At 36.3% G+C, this 22,128-nt stretch overlaps 1 long non-coding RNA gene across 2 annotated transcripts in view; it reads left to right on the forward strand.

Annotated features, from left to right (window-relative positions):
- Positions 1-22,128, forward strand: part of LOC122220343 — a 47,219-nt gene that overhangs the window by 4,477 nt on the left and 20,614 nt on the right. Inside the window, exon 4 of one of the 2 annotated variants that reach the window (XR_006202807.1) lies at positions 11,760-11,858. The exons of the other annotated variant lie outside the window; for it this stretch is intronic. This is a non-coding gene — a long non-coding RNA (uncharacterized LOC122220343). The remainder of the gene's footprint in view (positions 1-11,759; positions 11,859-22,128) is intronic. 2 annotated transcript variants of the gene reach the window in all.

Here is a 22,128-nt window from a genome sequence, read left to right on the forward strand (position 1 = left end):
TTTGGCTCAGGTCATGATCTCATGGTTCGTGAGTTTGAGCCCTGCGTCGGGTTCTGTGCTGACAGCTCAGAGCCTGGAGCCTGCTTCGGATTCTGTGTCTCCCTCTCTCTCTTCCCCTCCCCTGTTCACACTCTGTCTCTCCCTTTCTCTAAAAATAAACATAAAAATTAAAAAAAAAATGGTAGATGAATTACTCTAAGTCATTCCTATAAATATATGGCATATGTTTATAGGAATCGTACCTGTTAATAGAGTAACATGCAGTCATTTTCAGACTTGGTCTCAAACTTCAAAGTCCACGTATGTCTTGTATTTAGGTTACAATATAAGCCACTGTAAAGAAATGGGGGGGAGCAAAAATATAGTAGTGAAAGAAAGAAAGAAAGAAAGAAAGAAAGAAAGAAAGAAAGAAAGAAAGAAAGAAAGAAAGAAAGAAAGAAAGAAAAGAAAGAAAAGAAAGAAGGAAGGAAGGAAGGAAGGACGGAAGGAAGGAAGGAAGGAAGGCTTATTTACCTCTTACGTTGCTATCTAAATATAGTAGTTCCCAGGCTAGTAGAGCAGCTTTGACATCATCAACAAGAATTTTTCATCTTTGGACCCAAGGTGACTTCTCTACCTTCATGACCACACCTGTTTCTCAGCCAGTAGAGAAGAGAAACGGGCAAGGGCATCACCAGAAAGTGTCATAAATCACTTCTATTTACATCTCATTAGCCAAGATTCAGTTACATGAACACTGGTAGCTGCGGCAAAGCTAAGAAATGAAGTCTTGGCCTGGATAAGAAAAACTAGGATCTTCAGTTACAAAGAGAAGAAAGGAGAATGGGTGTTGGTGGATAGCTAGCAGTCTCTGCCACATATTGCTATGGTAATACTGTCCTGACTTTCCAAGTTGTATACATTTTTAGTAAAGGGATAAATCAGTCATGATTCAGGTCAGGAAACAGAAAACCACTCTAGGTATTTTAAGAAACGCAGGTATTTAGGAGTTTACAAAAATACTAGAAAGGCAAGAGAAGACTTTAATCTGAGACTCCAGAAATTCTTAGAGCACTACAAAACTGAGCCTACAATAGAAATATTACTTCTGAGCTACCATGGAACTATTGAATTTGTGAACACAAAGTGACAGCCAAATTCAGGGATAGGAGACGTAAGTCTGGAAGCCTCTGCAATCAGCAGAAATATCCATCTAATCCCAGAGCCATTTACTGGGCACTCAAATATGGCCACCATCTCCAATGAAGTTGTTTCAAACACATAGGAAGCTGGAGATAAGATCATGAAATACTACTACAGAAAATGTCACATTTCTAAGACCATGTTTACCACCGTATATATAACCGAGACAAGACATAAAACATCTACCTTCCAATTTGTGCAAGTGCACTTAATTGCCGAACCTAAAGCACCTCCAGAACACAAGGTGCAAAGGAGTCTAAAAATGTCATTGATAGTGCAACAACTTTTATAGAATAGAAAGGCACAGTAGGAATGTGGGTTTGAAGATGATCAAGTCAATCTACAGTACCCACTACTGTGGCAAATAACACCATATATTCTGGAAAAGAAGTTGATCAGCCATGGACACTGTTGATCAAGAACCCAGTTTAAACTTCCACAACTGACTGACTGCTTGAATATTTTTTGTACTTATTCAACTAGTCAGATTCTGCCTATAAGTCATAAACTTTCACCTTTGACATTGATGTCTCATCTTCTTACATACCTATAACTACCTACTTTTAAAAATTATTTTAGGGGCACCTGGGTGGCTCAGTCGGTTAAGTGTCCGACTTGGGCTCAGGTCATGATCTCACGGTTTGTGAGTTCGAGTCCCGCGTCAGGCTCTGTGCTGACAGCTCAGAGCCTGAAGCCTGCTTCAGATTCTGTGTCTCCCTCTCTCTGCCCCTCCCCTGCTTATGCTCTTTCTCTCTCTGTCTCAAAAAATAAATAAATAATTTTAAAAAATTATTTTAGAGTATGCTAAACAAATAATGCATTATATCATTCATAGAGTATTCATAATTCTTTGCTTTTATTGGTTTTAGAGTTCAGCATATAATTTCATGTTCATAGACATGTTTAAAACCAAGAAATATTAAGCTAATATAGTGAAACTAAGGTCAGTCAGTTCTGACTGGTACTGTTCTGTCAATAAAAGCATTTCTTTCAAATAAATGTATAATCCTAAAAGAAAGAATACTAAAAACCAAATGAAATGTAACTTATTACTACATAGTACTATTTATAGTTTTATATAAGAATGAGAGCTATTACATATTTCTAAGGTTCTTTTTGTTATACCAAACACTATTTTAAACAATTCAAACAATCCTTAATTGGTGTGTTTATATAGTATAACTGAAAGCTCAAACCCAAATAGTTATAAAATGATATTACTTGATACCCAACTTGAACTAGTAATTAATTTCAAGTTTCATGCATTCTCTGATTAGTCCAGGTATACCAGTGCTCATTTGGGAAACAAGTTTGAGGAATCTTTGTGTAATTAATTCTCAAAAATATACAGTCATCTAGATTATTAGAGACCAAGATTGTATGGAATATCACAAGAGTAAAACTTTATCCTACAGATAATGGCTCCATTGAAATTTTTTTAGCAAAGATAATATAATTGATACATTTTTTTTTTTTTTTACTGTCTAAAATCCTATACCCTGTCACAAATTTGGGGGAAGTAGCCGATTGTGCCTCTCATTAAAAAATAAAAATCCAGGGGCACCTGGGTGGCTCAGTCGGTTAAGCGTCCGACTTTGGCTCAGGTCATGATCTCACAGTTTGTGAGTTCGAGCCCCGCATCAGGCTCTGTGCTGACAGGTCAGAGCCTGGAGCCTGCTTCAGATTCTGTGTCTCCCTCTCTCTCTGCCCCTACCCCGCTTGTGCTTTCTCTCTCAAAAATAAATAAACATTAAAAAAAATTTTTTTAATCCTTTTTTAAAGTTGATATATTATTGACGTATAACATTGTATTCACTTTATGTGTCTCTCATTACTGAAGCCACATGAGGAAGATGCTCCCTTTCTCAACCCCAAACAGACATAGGCAGGTGACACAGCCTGAACCAATCAGTGCTAAAATGTGTATTTTGTTGGTAATACATGGAGGAGCATCTGGGTGGCTCAGTCAGTTAAGCAGTTAAGCACCTGACTCTTGATTTTGGCTCAGGTCATGATCTCACCATTCTTCAGATGGAGCCCTGTGTCAGGCTCTGCACTGTCAGCACAGGGCTTGCTTGGGATTCTCTCTCCCCCTCTCTCTCTGCACCTTTCCTGCTCACTCTCTGCCCCTCTCCTGCTCACTCTGTCTCTCTCAAAATAAATAAATAAATATTAAAAAGATACAGTGGAAAAGCTTGCTATCTTCTCTGCCTACCTCTCCTAATCATAGGTTGCTACAGGGATTTTTTTTTAATTACGCAACATGCACATATCACAAATGATATTTCAAATGACAAAAAGTAAGTGGGAAACCATGGGAAAGAAAGATCAAAACTAAAACATTGATCATAAAGCATCAAATACATTAGTAGAATAACCATTGTCAGTTTCTAACTTATAAAAACCATCTCACCTCAAGATGGCAGTAATATGCAATGACTATTACACAAATTTTAATAACAAAAAGTTTTATTGAAATTCCAAGACCCACAGTATATAATCAAATGCAAAATAAATATTAACTAGCCATCCAGCTAAATTTTACATCACTGTAAACTTTTAATAAGATTGCTAATCCTTAATATTGCTTTCCTTTGAGATTTTTTAAAGTGCAAAGAATAGCCAATAATGTTACAACCAAGAAGTAATTTATAAAGTACTTCTCTGAATATTAAAAAATTCAAATTAGTGATATAATAAAATATTAAACTGAAGAAATTAAAATGTTATGTAATAATGAGTAATAAGACATAAGAAAAAAATCTACAGCAACACTGGCAATCAAAATAATTGCGAGCTTGGGGAACCTGGGTGGCTCAGTAGGCTAAGTGTCTGACTTTGGTTCAGGTCATGATCTCACAGTTTGTGAGTTTGAGCCCCACATGGGACTCTGTGCTGACATCTCAGAGCCTGGAGACTGCTTTAGATTCTGTGTCTCCCTCTCTCTCTGCCCTTCCTCTGCTAGCACTCTCTCTCTCTCTTTCCCTCTCTCAAAAATATATAAACCTTAAAAAAAACTTTTTTTTAATTGTGAGCTAAAACAAGGTAACCACCTTAAATCTATAAAATTAGCATAGTTTTAGAGCTTACACATATTTAGCATTTAGTCATATGCAATGAGATGATTACTCTTTTATGGTAATCTTTTATAGTAATCTCTTTTATTAGTATAAAAAGGCAAAATCTTCTTGGAAACGAAACTGGCAATATGTACCAAGAACCTTTTTTAAATGTTTACTTATTTATTTTGAGAAAGAGAGAGAACGAGAGTGTATGTGTGTGCATGTGCATGCGTGCAGGGGAGGAGCAGAGTGAGAGGGAGAGAGAGAATCCCAAGCAGGCTCCCTGCTCAGTGTGGAGCTGGACACAGGGCTCAATCTCAAGACTGTAACATCATGACCTGAGCCAAATCAAGAGTCAGACGCTTAACTGACTGAGCTATCCAGGCACACAGTAGCAAGAACTTTTGAATCAGTAATTCCATTTCTAGGAATCTACTCCAAGAATCAGAGATGTAGTTGATGGTTTTATTATAAGGATGTTTACAGACAAGTTATTTGTGTTCTTAAGAAATAGGAAAAACCCCTAAATATTTCATAATATGCTGAAGGTTAAATAAATTACCGTGCAGCCATATGTTATTAATGTCAGCCATTTTAAAAAAATGTGTCCTGGGGCCCCTTGGTGGCTCAGTCAGTTGAGCGTTGGACTTCGGCTCAGGTCATGATCTTGTGGTTCATGAGTTTGAGCCCCGCATCGGGCTCTGTGCTGACAGCTCAGAGCCTGGAGCCTGCTTCAGATTCTGTGTCTCCCTCTCTCTCTGCTCCTCCCCCACTCACACTGTGTCTCTGTCTCTCTCTCAAAAATAAATAAAACATTAAAAAAAATAAAATAAAATAAGTGTCTGTGAATGTTTAATAACAGGGGAAATGCTGACATTTTAAGTGGAAAAGTTTGAACCTAAAATATATATATTCACTCAATATTTATTGTCTAAAATGTGCAATGCATATTATGTCCTAGGCAATACATACACACTTATTTGACAATTATGAGTGAAAATTTCCTCTACCATTATTGTGATATTAGTATATATAATGCTAGAACTAACAAAACTTTAGTACAGGAATAGTAGAAGTACACTAAATCCTGATGCACAATGGAAGAAAGAAGCCAATGTATTATCTCTAACACTGATAAGTTGGTAAAATAATGGCATGGTTGTGTTTTACTGAATCAATGAGAAAATTATCAGGACAATTAAAAACAAACATTTGAATATGGTTGCCTCTGAGAAGTTGAAACTGGAATGGACTTGGCGCAGCAATGAGGTGGAAAGGCTTGCTTTTGGTTATAAGTCCCACTATACTATTTGATTTTTATTAATGTATATTTATACTTTCATTTTATAAACAGAATGCCCTTTTAAAAGTCAGTGGTACTTGGACCCCAATAAATAGTAATCCCCTTTCCCACCCAAGACCAGAACTGAGAGGTACACATAGGGGTCAAATAGCTAGGGATAAAATATCAACTTAATTAAAAGTTTAATTGAAGGGGGAACCTGGCTGGCTCAATCGGTAGAGCATGTGACTCTTGATCTTGGGGTTGTGAGTTCAACCCCCATGTTGGATCTAGAGATTACTTAAAAATAAAAGTTTTTAGGGATGCCTGGGTGGCTCAGTTGGTTAAGCATCCAACTTCGGCTCAGGTCATGATCTCTCGGTTTGTGGGTTCTAGCCCTGCTTTGGGCTGTGTGCTGACAGTCAGAGCCTGGATCCTGCTTCTTATTCTTTGTCTCCTTCCCTCTACACCTTACCCACTCATGCTCGCTCTCTCTCTCTCTCTCTTTCTCTCAAAAAAAAAAAAAAAAAAGAAATTGCAAAATTAAATAAAAAAAGAAGAAGAAGAGTGGAATGAGTCAGAAGATAGAGTTCATCACACTCAGGCATCTGTACCTACAGAGACTTAATGATCCATGACTTTAAAATACCAAGTATACTATGATGACTCTCTAGCTTTTATCTCCAGCCCTGACATTTCACTTGAACTGTGGATTCTTGTATACAACTGCCCATTGAACATTTCCATTCAGGTAGATAACTGTACTCTCACAATTTAACATTTCCAAATCCAACATTTGAAGATGCTCTGCCTCTCTTACTTCCTGAGTCTCTCCCCCATCTGAGTAAGTGACCCACCCTCATTTTCAGTTGCTCAGCCTAAAATTTTGAAATCATCCTTGACTCCTTTATTTGGTTACGTACCATAGTCAGGATATCAGGAAATGCTGCCAACTCCACTATCAAGCAAGTCCACAATCTGTCCACTTCTTACCATGTCCAGTGACACCATCCCAAGCCAAGACACCATCAATTCCCTCTCTGATTTCATCTCCATCTTGTTCGCCTCCATCCTCCCCTAGTCACTCTGATACCTACAGGCTTTCGTGCTATTCTTTTTTTTTTTTTTTTAACGTTTATTTTTGAGACAGAGAGAGACAGAGAATGAACAGGGGAGGGTCAGAGAGAGAGGGAGACACAGAATCCGAAGCAGGCTCCAGGCTCCGAGCTGTCAGCACAGAGCCCGACACGGGGCTCGAACTCACGGACCGAGAGATCATGACCTGAGCTGAAGTCGGATGCTTAACCGACTGAGCCACCCAGGTGCCCCTCTTTCGTGCTATTCTTAAAATACATTAAGCATTCTCTTATCTAAGGCCATTATGTTTTGGTTCCCCCTGGCTAGAATACACTTCCTTTCAAATACGCATGTAGCTGATTCTTTCACTTGCTTTTAGCTCTCTGCCCAAATATCAATAAAAACAGATAGATATCAGTAAAGAAAGATCTTTTACTGGCTACCTTATATTAAAATAATAAATTTAATACTCTTTCGCAGTCATTTTCACAAAGTTCTCTCCACTTTTTACAAAATCTGATTATTTCCTGAGCAGTGAATGATCATGCAAAAACTTTTCAATTCTCTCCTCTAAAAACTTTAATATTGATTTTTATACTCCTCCTTGGAATGTCATAGCTCTTTTACATTGGTGCCTGTATAGAAACGTCCGGTTTAACATCCAACTCCATTTTTTTATGTTATGCTTCTCTCACTGGAACTTTAGCTCTATAGAAGAAGAGACTTGATGTAAGTCTCCAGTACCCATAATACGGCCTGGCACATAACTTTCTGGAATATTTGTTCAATGAATGAATTAATTAATTAGTGAACATAGAAGAGAAGTGAGGAAATAATTTGGATAATGGTAAAGAGAAATATCAGAATAGCAGAACTGATTGATAGTCTGGAGTGAGACCCCAGTCTCCATCTTCCAAGAGATCAATTAGACAGATATCCATAAACAAAAACAGCTGTGGGGAAGTTCTGGTGTCCACTTTAGCAACATAGTGAAACAAAGAAAAACTGGGAATAACTACTCTAGAAGAAAAAGAAGACAGCCTTGTTTTGCCAGTATCATCCCATCCTCTAAGCTAGCATTGCTTAGTGCTAAGAGGAAATTTCCCAGCTAGTAGGAGTTCCCCTTACCAGGAAAGGAAAAGGAGGGTGAGCATCTAGCCTCCCTAGCCTCTGGGAGCACCACATGAAGGTCCTGTTTAGGCTTCCCCTCTCCCAGGCCCACAAAAAGCTGAGACATATAGAAACTAGAGACACAGCCTGGCACAAGAAAGAAAAGCAGGGGCTACCAGTAGTAGCCACACAGTGGGAGACACTGGTTCGCAGTGACCTGTTCTGCAGACTACGACAGCAGATTTCACTACTGAAGAAACTAATAGCACTGCTGCCATGGAGGACCCTTTGCAGTTTTCATTAGCTTTTGCCCCACAGGCATTTGTATTCACTAATGCCAGCCCCCCCCCCCCCCCCCCCCCCGCCGCTAGAGCCTGGAAACCACACTCACATCTAACCCAGGCCTCTGTAGCTGCCCTACCACAAGATGATGGCCTAGACCCCTGCAGCTGACTTCTACCACCTTACGCGCTTTGGGGGCTAGTCCATCCAGCTGTGCACTTGTTCATTGCCAACCTGATACCTGTCATTAGCACACAGTGCACACAGCACTGCAGTGCACATGCCCAAGGGAGACTATACGGACATGGGAGAGCACTCCAATAGCCAGGGTCCCCACAACTGTTTGTGGGCCCAGATCAGGCCCTGTCTTCTGTCACCAGCCTGCACTACTGTACTTCAATGCCTACTCTCACCACTCTACTTCAACATACTACTGGAAGTTCTAACTGGAGCAATCAAACAAGAAAAAGAAATGGAAGGCATTCAAATTGGAAAGGCAGTAAAATTGTCTTTGTTTGCTGATGATATGATCTTTTATATCTAGAAAATTCTAAAGACTCCACTTTTGGTAGACTGTTAGAACTAATGAAGAAATTCAGTAAAGTTGCAAGCTATAAAATCAATATATAGAAGTTAGTTGTGTTCTTATACACTAACAATAAAACATCTGAAAAAGCAATAAAGAAAAAAATCCCATTCACAATACCATCAAAAACAATTAATTAGGGATAAGTTTAAGCACACAAGTAAAAGATCTGTACACTGAAAACTGTAAGACTTGGATGAAAAAAAATTGAAGACACAAGCAAATGGAAAGATACTCCATGTTCATGGATCAAAAGGATAGCCAAAGCAGTCATAAAAGAATGAATAAAGCTGAAGGCATAACACTTCCTGATTTCAAATTATATTACAAACATACAGTAATCAAAACAACATGGTACTAGCATAAAAATAGACAACATAGACCCGAGGAACAGAATCAAGAGCCTGGAAATAAACCCTTACGATACAGTCAACTAATATTTGGCAAAGGAGGCAAGAATACTCAATGGAGAAAAAAAATAGTCTCTCCAAAAAATGGCGTTGGGAAAACTTAGAGTGATTTTTCTGAGATCTGAAGGAAACTGACAGATTTCCTAATTTTTTAAACTATGTCAAAAGTTTCTTTTAGCTTTTTTTGGATTTTTGTTGTAGAGTTTGGGGAAAAATTAATGACAGTTATATAAAAGTCCAAACCTCCCCAAAATGAGGCAGTTATTAACTCCAAAAGGAAGTGTAACCATTGCACAATTAATGTCTCAGAAGTGAGCCATATGTGCACAGTAATAATACATAACTAGAGTCATAATGTGAAAACTGAAAGTTGATTTCACCAGAAATTATGATGTAAATATGGTAGATGAATGGATGGCAGTTGGTAAAAGGCAGTTAAATCCCCTGCTTTCACAGTAGGAAATCAATTTATAGTGCTAAAATTTATAGAATGAGAAATAGGAATTTGAACAAAAGTTTTAGGAATATAGAAGTAAATTCTAAAAGAAGCTGACAGTTGAAAGTGGTTTATTCAGGAGAGAAGTTGTTTGGGAGTGAGGAGGAAATGAAGCAGTGGTCTACTTGCTACTTTTCATTAGAAGCCCTGTGTTACTATTTGGCTTTTAAATTATGTATATGTTTCACTTTGAAACATAAAAAATATGTTTGTGTAAGTGTATGACATATTTGCTACAAGTACAGAAATTCACCAAAAGTAGATCAAGTGAAAACACACAAAGGCAACAGGGAAATTTCAAGCAAACAAATTTAGGACCCAAAGCCAGCTTTCAAAGTCTGGTCATTACTGCATAAGTTTTTTACTCTGTAGGACCACAAAGATCCTTCTCTCTACTTAGATTTATGTATTTGCTCCATTTTCCTCCTTGCAGATTGTTCTTAATTTCTCCTCTTCTTGCCTCATGACTTCTGCTTGCTGTTTGCTCAGGCTCTCCAAAGAGCCAGTTCTGGCACTGACTTCACAAGAAGAATCCAGTAGGCACGTTTTCGAAAACAATGTTTGGTCTGTGTCCCTTGGTTCAAATTCTAAACATTAGACTGAATGATTAGGTCTAGATTCGGATTGTCTACCTATGATGGGATCACATGATATAAATATGACCACCCAAGTCCATCACTTCAACAAGAGCCCTGAGATGGATACAATTTCAAAGAAGGGGCCACTATTGGAAAGTTATATAGACATACCTAGTCACCCAATCTGATTCCATGCTTACCAAACTATCTGCCAATTATTTTATACCTTGAAGTTTACCTACGGGAGAAACCAAGGCACTGGACTTTGTGACTTATATTTCTCTTTGAGAATTAATAAGTTGACTTCAACAATATAAGCAAGGAGAGAAGGAGAGAAGATAGATAGGGTATGTCTACAAAGAGGAAAAATTTTTAAATATACACCTGGAAGTACGGATAAAGAAAGAGAACTAGAAAAATACTTGACTTGCCATTCTTCAGGTTTGGTGCTTCATTATGAATTTCTTTCCAGGAGATTCTCCTGTGGCCTGTAGATATATGACATTTTTACTTGATCCACTTTGAATGAATTTCTAGTTTTTCAAATGGGGCTCATTGACAAAAAAAAAATTAAAAATGTTAAAGCCTGAAACATTGTGTCAGACCCGAAAGTCAGACTGCAGTAAATTGTCCAAGGCTGGGCTGTCTTACAAGGTTTCTTGGTAGTCAGCCAACTTTAACTAACCTTCCTTGAGTCAATAATATTTATGGATTTGCTTATCCAAACAAAATATATTTAATAAAAAGCCTAAAGTAATATTTTTACTTGTGCAAAGAAACCTATATAAACCCTAAAGATTTTAATTAGCAGTAAAATATGAAATGTCGTCACTGAGTCTTTTTTCCTCAACTTTTTTTTTTTTTTTTTTACTCCAAGAAGTGGTAGGAAGTGCATGGAAGTGGTTTGAGTAAAACTGTGACAAACCTAGCATTTTAAAATTTTACATACCACAAAGATAGTTATAGAATCCAAAATCTTAGTACCTTTAATATGTCATAGGTGTCATACTGGCTTCCTGTGTAGTTTTCTCTGAAGTGTGTTTACACTTTATTTCAAATGTCAAAACATAGACACAACAATGATGTTCATTGATTCCCACCATAACTGCAATTGACTGCAGTAGACATAAAAGAAAGAATGATTGCATGGTATTGTAAGTTCTTGCATTCAAGAAATCTAAAACACATGGCATGTGGATGGAAAAAGGGGGCTTTTAAGAGACAAAATACAATGTTATTCACTTACGGAAAAATCAAGACCCCCGCAAAAAATACTAAAAAAAAAATACCTAAACTCACTAGTTTTAAATGTTTTTTTTTAAGAAAGAAAGCAAGCATAAAGTGAAATAAAATTTGTTCCCTCAAATGATTCTACCTAATGTTGCATAATTATTCAACCAATACTTCATTAGTTTTTCTCAATTAGACAGGTTGGGGAAGAATGTTAATAATTCATAATATCTTTGATAGAGTCTTTAAAATTCTCTACCTTGTCCAATAACCAGTCATATGGAAATATTTCACCTTCCAAGTTAGTAAACAAATGGAAAAGAAAAACATATTTTATGTGTTCTTCTGTTGCTTGTTAGTTAACCTATGTCTACCAAAAGTCTGGTCCTACTTTTTGATATCAAGGTAGTGCTTATTCATGGTAAAAATTTTAACGTTTGTTATTTCTTTTTCAACCACATTAGATAGACCTAAAGGAGGATTAGAATCCCAGTGAAGAAAGTACTCTGCTGTCAGCTACTTCATGGCATAGTTCAAAACAGGGCAGACACTCTCAGGAACCTGTGAGTAAACAGTAAATGGTGACCAGCATCCTGCCCCCATTACTCCATATCTTGCCATTTAATTTTCTGCAAAAACAAAACACATAATTTATCTTGGCAATTGAGAACTTGCAATTGCTTCTCTCTACCTTATGTTGAATTCTTTGTTTCTCTTGGCCTTAAATATTACTGAAGAATAATTTCACATGGGTACAAAAAACAGCCAATAGAAAATTTTTTACTTGTATCCTGTGTACACTTTTATGGTAAGGGCCATAATGTATCACAAAGTATATTCTGCACATGTCTTCAGAAGTTGCTAAATGTCAGTAACAGGAATTAAGGATAACCCTGCAGAATGAGTCTTAACATTATCTTAAAACCAGGCTAAAGGGATCAGAATTTTCTCTAAATCACTTGGATTTTATAATAGTGCTTAAACGAGAATTTGTCTTCCCACTCAACAACGTTAATTTTTTTCTGGGCCAACCTCTCACAGTTAAAGCACTACTTATATACTCACTATGCAAAATTGTTAAAATGTAGTTGTGATGGAAACAGAAGTTTATGCAGTGAAAAATTAAATGATTAATTTTTTCCCAACGGTCTAACACTTAGATCTACTTTAAACTATTTTCTACAGCAAAAAAAAAGGCAAGATAAATATATATTTTTTGACACCTAGCTGTTAAGGCTTTGAATAAAGTGTGATAATGTACAGCAAAAGTCAGATATGAGGTTAATGTTCAAAAGAGTGTCACTATTAATTGTGTAATTCTTTATTATTTTTAAGTTTTTATTTTAATTCCAGTTAAACATACAGTGCTAGATTAGCTTCGGGTACAGCTAATATTGTATTAGCTGTATAAGATGGTGATTCAAAAATTTCATGATTAACCCAGTGCTCATCACGACAAGTGCATTCCTTCATCTTCATTACCTATTTAACCCACACCCCATCCCTCTGGTAACCATCAGTTTGTTCTCTATAATTGAGTCTGTTTCTTGAGTTGTCTCTAATTTTTTTCCCTTTGCCTCTTTTTCTCAAATCCCACATTTGAGTGAAATCATATGGTATTTGTGTTTCTCTGACTTACTTCTCTTAGCATTATACTAACTCCATCCATGTAATTGCAAATGGCAAGATTTCATTCTTTTTTATGGTTGAGTAATATTTCATCATATATATAGCTATCTTTATCCATTCATCAGTCAAATGGACACTTGGCTGCTTCCATATCTTGGCTATTGTAAATAATGCTGTTATAATCATAGAGGTGCATGTATCCCTCTGAATTAGTGCTCTTGTATTCTTTCAGTAAATACCTAGTAGTATGACTGCTAGATCATAAAGTAATTCTTTTTTTAACTTTTTGAGGAACCTCCATACTGTTTTCCACAGTGGCTGTACCAGTTTGCATACTCACCAACAGTGCATGAGGTTTACTTTTTCTCCACATCCTTGCCAACACCTATGGTTTCTTGTACAGTTGATTTTAGCCATTCTGACAGGTTTAAGGTGATATCTCATTGTAGTTTTGATTTGTATTTCCCTGATAAGTGATGATAATCATCTTTTCATATGTCTGTTGGTGATTGTGTACTGTTTTATTTCAGAAGATCAATGTATTTCAGGAAAATGCCTCCCTATGAATAACAACATAGATCAGAACTTTCTTCTAAATATCCAAACCAATGCTCTGAGAGACTGTACTTGATTCTTCAATAAGCTGTTTGTAAATATGAACCAAACTAAGTATCAGTTCATCCCTAGGATGAAATACCTAGACTTGTTACATGAAACATATTTTCAACTATTGGTTTATCTTCATTTGAACCTCAAACCATTTTTCAAATTATTATACCATCTGTAACATATTTGAAAAATTATTCCTAACCTAAAAGCTGATTTGGGGGCGTATTTAGGCAGTAAGTAGTATAAAGCAATCAAACATTTTATCACTTGGTAATAACTTCATCTTCTATCGAATTATCCACTCCTGATTCTACTTTCTCGTGATGAAAGAACATATCAGCAATAAGCTATATCAGAGACACTGGAAAATAAATAAGATTTATTGAACTGAGTACTATTCAGTGTTGCTGTTCTGACCGTCCTTTTTTCTTTCTTGTTCGATAGAATGTTTCAAATTAGCAGAAATTCTTCCTTACTGAATTTAAAGAATCATTTGACAATGCTTTAAGTTCCCCATTCTCTCATTTTTGTTTCAACAAAATAAGATATAAAATGATCAGAGGTTGGGGTGCCCGGGTCGCTCAGCTAGTTGACCATCTGACTCTTAATTTTGGCTCAGGTCATGATCCCAGGGTCATGGGATTGAGCCCAGCCTCAGGCTCTGCACTATGTGGAGCCTGTGTAAGATTCTCTCTCTCTCCCTCTGCTCCTCTCCCCTGCTTGTGCACTCTCTGTCAAAATAAGTAAAGTTTTTTTAATAAATAATGATAAAAATAAATAAATAAAATGATCGGAGATTCAAAAAGTGATTCAAAGATTCAAAAAGGATAACTCTGCTAAATATTCTGATGCAACAGAATTTTATGATTATTTTTAACTTTTGGAAAGAAAGGATACTATCCAAAACACATGCTTAATTATACCACCACTAATATGTAACTACTTTAAGGTGTAATGAATTATTACTTTTTAATTAAAATTAATTGATCTTTATTTTTTCTAAAAATAGACTTCAGTCTTACAAAGCTTCCCATATGTCTAAAGAAGAATGATTTGCGCTGATAGCTACTTTTTCATAGTTATCTTGCCAGGTGAATGTAAACACAAGCAATGGTTGAAAATAAATTCTAAAAATTTACATAAATGTATGTCCATATTATCATAACTTCTAATTTTTTCCTGTTTTACAACTCCATTTTTTGCAGAAAAAATATTAAAATACTTTCATATCCTCTTTGTTTCCTTGCCCACTGTAAATAATTCTCTTTTGCCTCTTAAATTCTTGGTTTTTTTTTGTGCAGATCAGGGTACCAGGTGAGGGAAGAATTGAAAGGAGTTTGGGCTAGTTAAATTGCTTTAGTTGGAAATGACAGAGTTGATTACAGAAGAAAAATATGGAAAAGGGAGAAATAAAGAAAAGGAGGGCAAGAAAGTTAAGGATCACTCTAAGGGGATATTTGGAGGAGTTCTGAAGATTACAGTTTAGGGCAATCTGCTCTAACATGTGGTGCAGGACTCTAGAAAGATAAGTGGAAAAAAAGGATTTAAAGAAATTCTGTTGTGTATTATTACTGAAAGGTTTTTTTTTATATCTTTGGAGAAGACATTGGTAAATTAAGTTGCTTTCCAAATATTTAGGGATGTTGTAATATGATTTTTATTTCTATGTTTGTTTTCTATATATACCATGTTCAGGATGATTTCAGAGTGAGAGCTATCAGATCCAGCTTTACATGGATTAGAATTTAGATTATGCATTACTGCTCCACTAGTGGTAGATACTCAATCTGTAATTTCAAAGAAAATTAGTCTTATTTTTCAATTTCTTCCAAGTTTTGCTATGAGCTGTAACATATTAAACCAGATGATTAGGAAGTCTATATATTCTGTAGCTCCTATTTAGTTATAAGTACCAAATAGTTCATGAGTAATATTTAAAACCACACAAGTTAAAACTGATTATGGCATGATATATCCATAATAATGCATTACTAACATTTATTAAATGATTACTCTGTTCCAGGCTTTGTTCCAAGCAGCTGACATCATTAATTAATTTGAAATGTTCACTACAACTCTATGATGTAGAAGTAGGTTTTCCTATTCCTATTTCCTATTCCTATTCCTATTCCTATTCCTATTCCTATTCCTATTCCTATTCCTATTTTTCCAAAGAGGAAAAGATAAATAACATGCTCAGAGTCACACAACACCATTTGGTAGTTAGTAAGGCAGGATTCAAAACCAATCTTTGGGTATTTGAGTGGTCTGTTGGTTGAGTGTCCGACTCTTGATGTCAACTCAAGTCATGATCCCTGGATCATGGGATTGAGCCCTGCACCAAGCTCTGCACTGAGCACTGAGCATGGAGCCTGATTAAGATTCTCTCTCTCTTCCCGCCCCCCTCTGTCCCTCTCTCTCTCTCTGTCTCTCTCTCTCTCCCCCTCTGCCACTCTCCCCTGCTTGTGCTTCTCTTTCTCTAAAATTAAAGCAACAACAACACATTCTAGTTCCAGAGCCTGCCTTCTTTTTTTTAAACTTTTAAAAATCTTTATTTATTTTTGAGAGAGAGACAGAGTGTGAGCAGGGGAGGAGCAGAGAGAGAGGGAGACACAGAACCAAAGCAGGCCCCAGGCCCTGAGCTGTCAGCACAGAGCCCAATGCGGGGCTTGAACTCATGAACTGTGAGATCATGACCTGAACAGAAGTCAGACGCTCAACCGACTGAACCACCCAAGCACTCCCAGAGCCTGCCTTCTTAACCTCTGTATTATACTATCTCTTTAATCAAGGTTTATATTTCATCTATAAACTGTACAACATATTACTGGTAATCACTCAGATTGGAAAAAATGGAATATAAAGGCTTTTCATAATCAATAACAAAGGATACATAAGGAAATCATTTTCACACTATGAATTTCAAAACAATCTTATTCTCAATAATATAAATTATGTGCTTTGTACTGTATTTTGCTTATGTTCTACCCTAATCCACGCATCTACCTGGCTTTCTGGATAGAACTGCCATTGTTACCACTACTGACTAATGCACACATAAATCTTGGTGTGACTTACTTAAGAAAAAGAAAAGCAAAGTCACTTTTTTTTGCATGTTTTTCTTAAGTGAGAGAAAAAGTAGTGTGTCAGGTTGTTTCATATTTATAAGGGAAAATATGACTAAGGGCTTCTAGGAACACTAGAGTCTGCTCAGGTATGGTACAGAAGGATAGAAGCTGTCTGCAGAGAAAGGTGATAAACTATGTATTATATATTGTAATTTATTTAACACACACCATATATATTTGGCAAAACTGATAAACACAAATCCTATTGTTGAATCTGGGTTGCTTCCTGAGAAAAGTTATATTATACTTCTTCATTGTTGCTCTAGGGACATAATAGGGTTGATAGATGTAAACCTTAGAGGTGCAGATAATCAGTTAAAATTCACTGTCATCTTAAAGAGAAATGCGTGTCACGGGAATGTGGAAATGGTCCCAGGAGGGCACTAATAGGGTCAGTATATGGACAAATATATCCAATGATCACCATGGTAACAACCCTGACAGGTCACACATGGAGTAATCTTTCCTTCATTATCTGAAATGATAATTCTCCTGGGGATGTCTTGTACTGAGGCATTACCAGGATTATCTCTGTAGGTGTTGAAATAAAATTACTACTTCTATAGGGAATTGCCTAGAAAATGACTTTCTCATGGAACAATCTAACTCACTTCAAAATATGGTATTTACAGGACTATTTTGAGACTAGTGAGAGCATTAGTAACCATTTTAAAAGAATCTTCCCAGAATCACCTAGATAGACTAGGCTGATTTCCCAACTATCCTACTGAGCACTTCCAGAGGACTCCTCAAATGTTGAATTTAAAACCCAGGAACTTTCAACATTTGGATGAGTCCATCCACAAAGCTGTTTGTGATTCTGACAATATTTTGTGGGATTTTTTGGTAAGTGATCTTTTTAGAGTGGAGAGATGAATGCCTTATGGGACACCTTCAAAAAAATCTCATTTGGGGAACTCAAAATATCTGCCACCACCATGTAATGATTTTTTTCCTTCCACATGAGAAGTAGGTGAGATTAATGGACTATGATTTTTGTCTGTTGTTCTTACTCAAAGAACTCTCAAGTTCCATGGCCCCATCCTAGTAAATAAGGCACTAACTCTGCTGGGGAAGAGAGTTTCTGGCAATGTGTAAATCCTAAGCTCAAAGCACCTTTATTGAGGCATCAGTCCAGTTTTTTCTGTTTCTATGAAGGATAAGGAGGAGCTTGGCTTCAGTGCCCCATATGAGGCCTGAGGATTATGAGTAGGTCTCACCATAGGCATATGTTTTCTTCCCTGGAGAAGGTAATAAAAGGGATTAGAACACCTTTACCCCTTCTGACATTAAACCAGTCCTGCTGGTAAAGGCTCTGCTCTAGGTGTTGAGCAAGCCATTTGTTATTCACTCCCATCTCTGAAAACTCCAAACCATGAAAAATTAAAGAATCCCACCTCTGGGGCACCTGGGTGGCTCAGTTAGTTGAGTGTCTGACTCTTAATTTTGGCTCAATTCATGACCTCACAGTTCATGATTTCGAGCCCCACATTGGGCTCTATACTGACAGCAGGGAGCCTGCTTGGAATCATCTCTCTCCCTCTCTCTGCGCCTCCCCCATGTATGTGCATGCTCTCTGTCTCTCTCAAAATAAATAAACACCAACAACAAAAAAGAATCCCACCTTTAAGCAGAGGGCAGGAACAGTGCAAACAATATCTCGATATGCTTATCACTGTGTTTGAGATAGAATAAAGGAACAATGAAAGTTTTTGGCTGATGCCTGTATTTTGAGGACTTTATTATTATTTTTCTCTTTGTGATATAACTGTTTGAACAAGAAGACCAACCCCAAATGGGCGTGTCTCTATTTTTGACAAGCCCTAGAACTGTACAGAAACCAGGTGACTAAAATTCTCCAAACATTGACCCCATGCAAATATAGATCTGGGGCGCCTGGGTGGCTCAGTCGGTTAAGCATATGACTCTTGATTTCAGCTCAGGTCATGATCTCATGGTTCGTGAGTTTGAGCCCTGTTGGGCTCTGTGCTGAGCATGGAGCCTGCTTGGGATTCTCTTTCTCCCTTTCTCTCTGCCCCTTCCCTTCTCTCTCTCTCTCTCTCTCTCAAAATAAATAAATAACTTAAAAATAGTATAGATCTGAGATATGATAAACAAACAAATAAACAAAAATTAACAAACTGAAAAGCAAGTGTAGAGGATCAGGCAAAAATGTGCTGACCTAATAACTCTAGAACTATCTGGAGTCTATCAGACTAAAGGCAAAAGAATCTGTACATAAGGACAATACTTAGTTGATAATTTTTTTTTTCTCCACGGCAGTGTAGGTTAGCAATTCTAATACTGCTATTCATGTGTGTTAGAACTGAAAAACTAAGATGGCAGATAGTAGGAGCCAGGTATCTCACCATTGGAGTGAGGTTTACAGATAAACAAGTGGAGGCGGTTAGAAGGATCCATGTGGTAAAGGATTAAAGCTGGAGACATCAGTATGAATTCAGGTTTAATTAAATATGGATTCAGATGGTTACATATAGAAATATTTATAGATGTATGTATGTATATACACAGGTTAGTGTGTATATATATATATATATATATATATATATATATATATATGTATTTCCTTGCTCTATCAGCTAAGGGGGTCTAGAAGCAATGATGCTTCAAAAGCAGAGAGCACATCTAGCAGGTAGATCTGGTCTGGGATCATTCTCCAGTTAAAAAAAGAAAAGAAAAAAAGAGGGATCCTTGGATAAAGAGCTGTTCCTGGGATTGGTGCAGGAAATACACAACATGAACTAGATCATCTTGTAGTGTTAGAAAGTAAGGAAGTGCTCAAAATAAAGCAACAACTCACAATGATGGGGATATGTCAAAGAGACATGGAAGCAAACTGAAGGAGCTCCCAATGAACAAAACTGGTACAATACAAGCAACAATATACAGCAGCATTGGATTAAAAGTCCGTATAAAATAAATGCCTATGAGTCCATACTAATGGAAACTAATGATTGAATAAATAAATGGAGAAGAGACAAACCTCTCATACGGAAGAATTATAAATAATTTATGTAGATACTCTACTTTTGAGGAAATACAGCATAACTCCTACTCCTTAAGCGTGGGTTATGTATAGACAGTGACTTCTTTCCACAAATTACAATATGGGAAAGAAGAAGAAAAAGACTAACTTTGCAGTGAAGAAACCTAAAAAACAATACCTCAGCCAGGCAATCAACGTTAACATCAATAGTTTAAGTCATGTTGACAGTACATGCCCTTGATATGAGGCAATGAAAACAGCACTTTATCCCTGTAGTCTTCCTCTCAAAGCCCACAATGCTAGTCTAACTAGTAAGAAAATATCAGGAAAAAAAAAAAAAATGAGAGACATCCTACAAAATACCTAACCAATACTCTTCACAACTAAATGCAATGTGGTATTCTGAATGAGACCCTGAAACAGTTAAAGGACATTTGGTAAAAACTAAGAAAATCTGAATGAAGACTTTATATATTTGTATAGACTTTGGTGAATGGTAATGTATCAATATTGGTTCATTAATTATAATAAATGTACCATACTAATTTAAGATGTTGATATTAGGGAAAACTGGGTGAAAAGTATATGGCAATTGTCTTGTACTAACTTTGCAATTTTCCTGTAAATCTAAAACTCTCCTAAAAAAAAAAATGAAGTTTATTAGGAAAAAAAGTACACATCTCACTGTGTGTGTCTAGTTTAATTTATGGTCCTTTTGCAAGCACTGGCAGCCTTCTCTGATTTAACGTGTTTTTTTGTTTTTTGGGTTTTTTTTTTTTTAGTGTTTATTTATTTTTGAGAGAGAGAGACAGAGCGTGAGCAGGAGAGGGGTAGAGAAAGAGACCCAGAATCCAAAGCAGGCTTCATGCTCTGAGCTGTCAGAACAGAGCCTGACGCGGGGCTCAAACTAACGAACCCCGAGATTGTGACCTGAGCTGAAGTCAGACACCTAACCAAATAAACCACCCAGGCACCCCTAAAAAATACATCATTTTCTGTTTTGATGAAGTATATGATCAGTATCTACAATTGTAGATATGAGAATGTGTAGTCTGTTGAGCATAAGTTTCTACCTATAAATCTAAAGCTTATTTATATTAGTTTATGTGCACCCAGTTCTGTCAAATAATTCAATTCAAAAAAATATATTTTTGTCATTTCTAGTTTCTGTTTTGTATATTTCATTGATAATATTATTTAGTGCATATGTTTTTGTTTGCTTTATCATTATATAGCTTAATGCATTTGCCTAGAATTTTCACTTGATCTTGTTTTCTTGTTTTAATTTTGCCACATTTGCTTTCTTTTGGTTTTTATTTGCCTGGTATAATTTTGCCTGAGGCCTTGTTTTAAACAATTTCCCTTCTCTTTGTTTGAAATAAGTTTTGCTAGATTTTTTTTTTTTCACCCAAGCTGACAATTCCCTGGTTTTTAATCGTGAAAGTCGGTAGTTTCACAGGTCATTTTTTATTGCTTTGCCTTATTTTGTGGCATGTTTACTCTTTATTTTCCCCCTAATTTCTTTTCCTTTCACTGACATGAGCAGTTATCTTTTCATTCTCTTTTTTCTTCTTTCTTCACTAATAAGGTCTACTATACTTACCAGTTCTGTTTTTTACCTTCCCATTCCTAACAAGCATAATTAAACTATGTTTCTCTATTATTACATTAAAATAAAATATCAGTTATCTCTTTCACCTTACATGGCTACTTCCTCCATAACAAGATGAAAACTTTTAAATTAATTTATATTCACTCAGTTTAGCCATTGCCCTGAATAAAACCTTTAGCATATTTTACTCTTCCACCCAGCCTACCCCAGTCACAATTTTATTTTTCTCTAATTTAGCCTCCTGGGTTGCAGGCTATAACTGGAGTTTCTCTCACCATTTGTCTCTTATGTTTCAAAAGTTCTTACTTCATGATTTTATTACAAATTCCTAAGCAATATTACTAATTTCTTAAGATTTGTAACTCTATATAAGATTCATCACTCCCCCCCCTTATTTTTTTCTTTGTCTTTTCCTATTTTGAAAGCTCTCTTGTGATTTATCATTTGTTAGAATACTTCCTAAAGTATTTTTGTTAGGGTACATAACTGTATGCTTTCTGAATCCTTACCAGCTCAAAATGCCCTTCATTTGTTGCCACAGGTGCAATGGAGAATGACTTCTTCAATGGCACTTTTTTCCTTTAAATAGACTGTTGTCATTAGTGTGCTGTGTGCTAGTTTCTAATATTACACATCAGAAGCCTGATATTAGTTGTTAATCTCTTTTTTCTTTCTAGAAAGATCTTCCTTTGTTCTTGTAATGCAGAATATCATCATGCCATGCTCTTTTTAACACAGCCTAGTGTAGTCTTTCATCAGTAAAAACAAAATTTTTATTTAATTTTCTGTTTATTACTTCTCCACTTATTCCTTTCTCTCTCTCTGGAACTCCAATTTTATTTTGTTCT

This window comes from Panthera leo, chromosome B2 (genome assembly GCF_018350215.1).
Source record: "Panthera leo isolate Ple1 chromosome B2, P.leo_Ple1_pat1.1, whole genome shotgun sequence".
NCBI classification, from domain to species: domain Eukaryota; kingdom Metazoa; phylum Chordata; class Mammalia; order Carnivora; family Felidae; genus Panthera; species Panthera leo.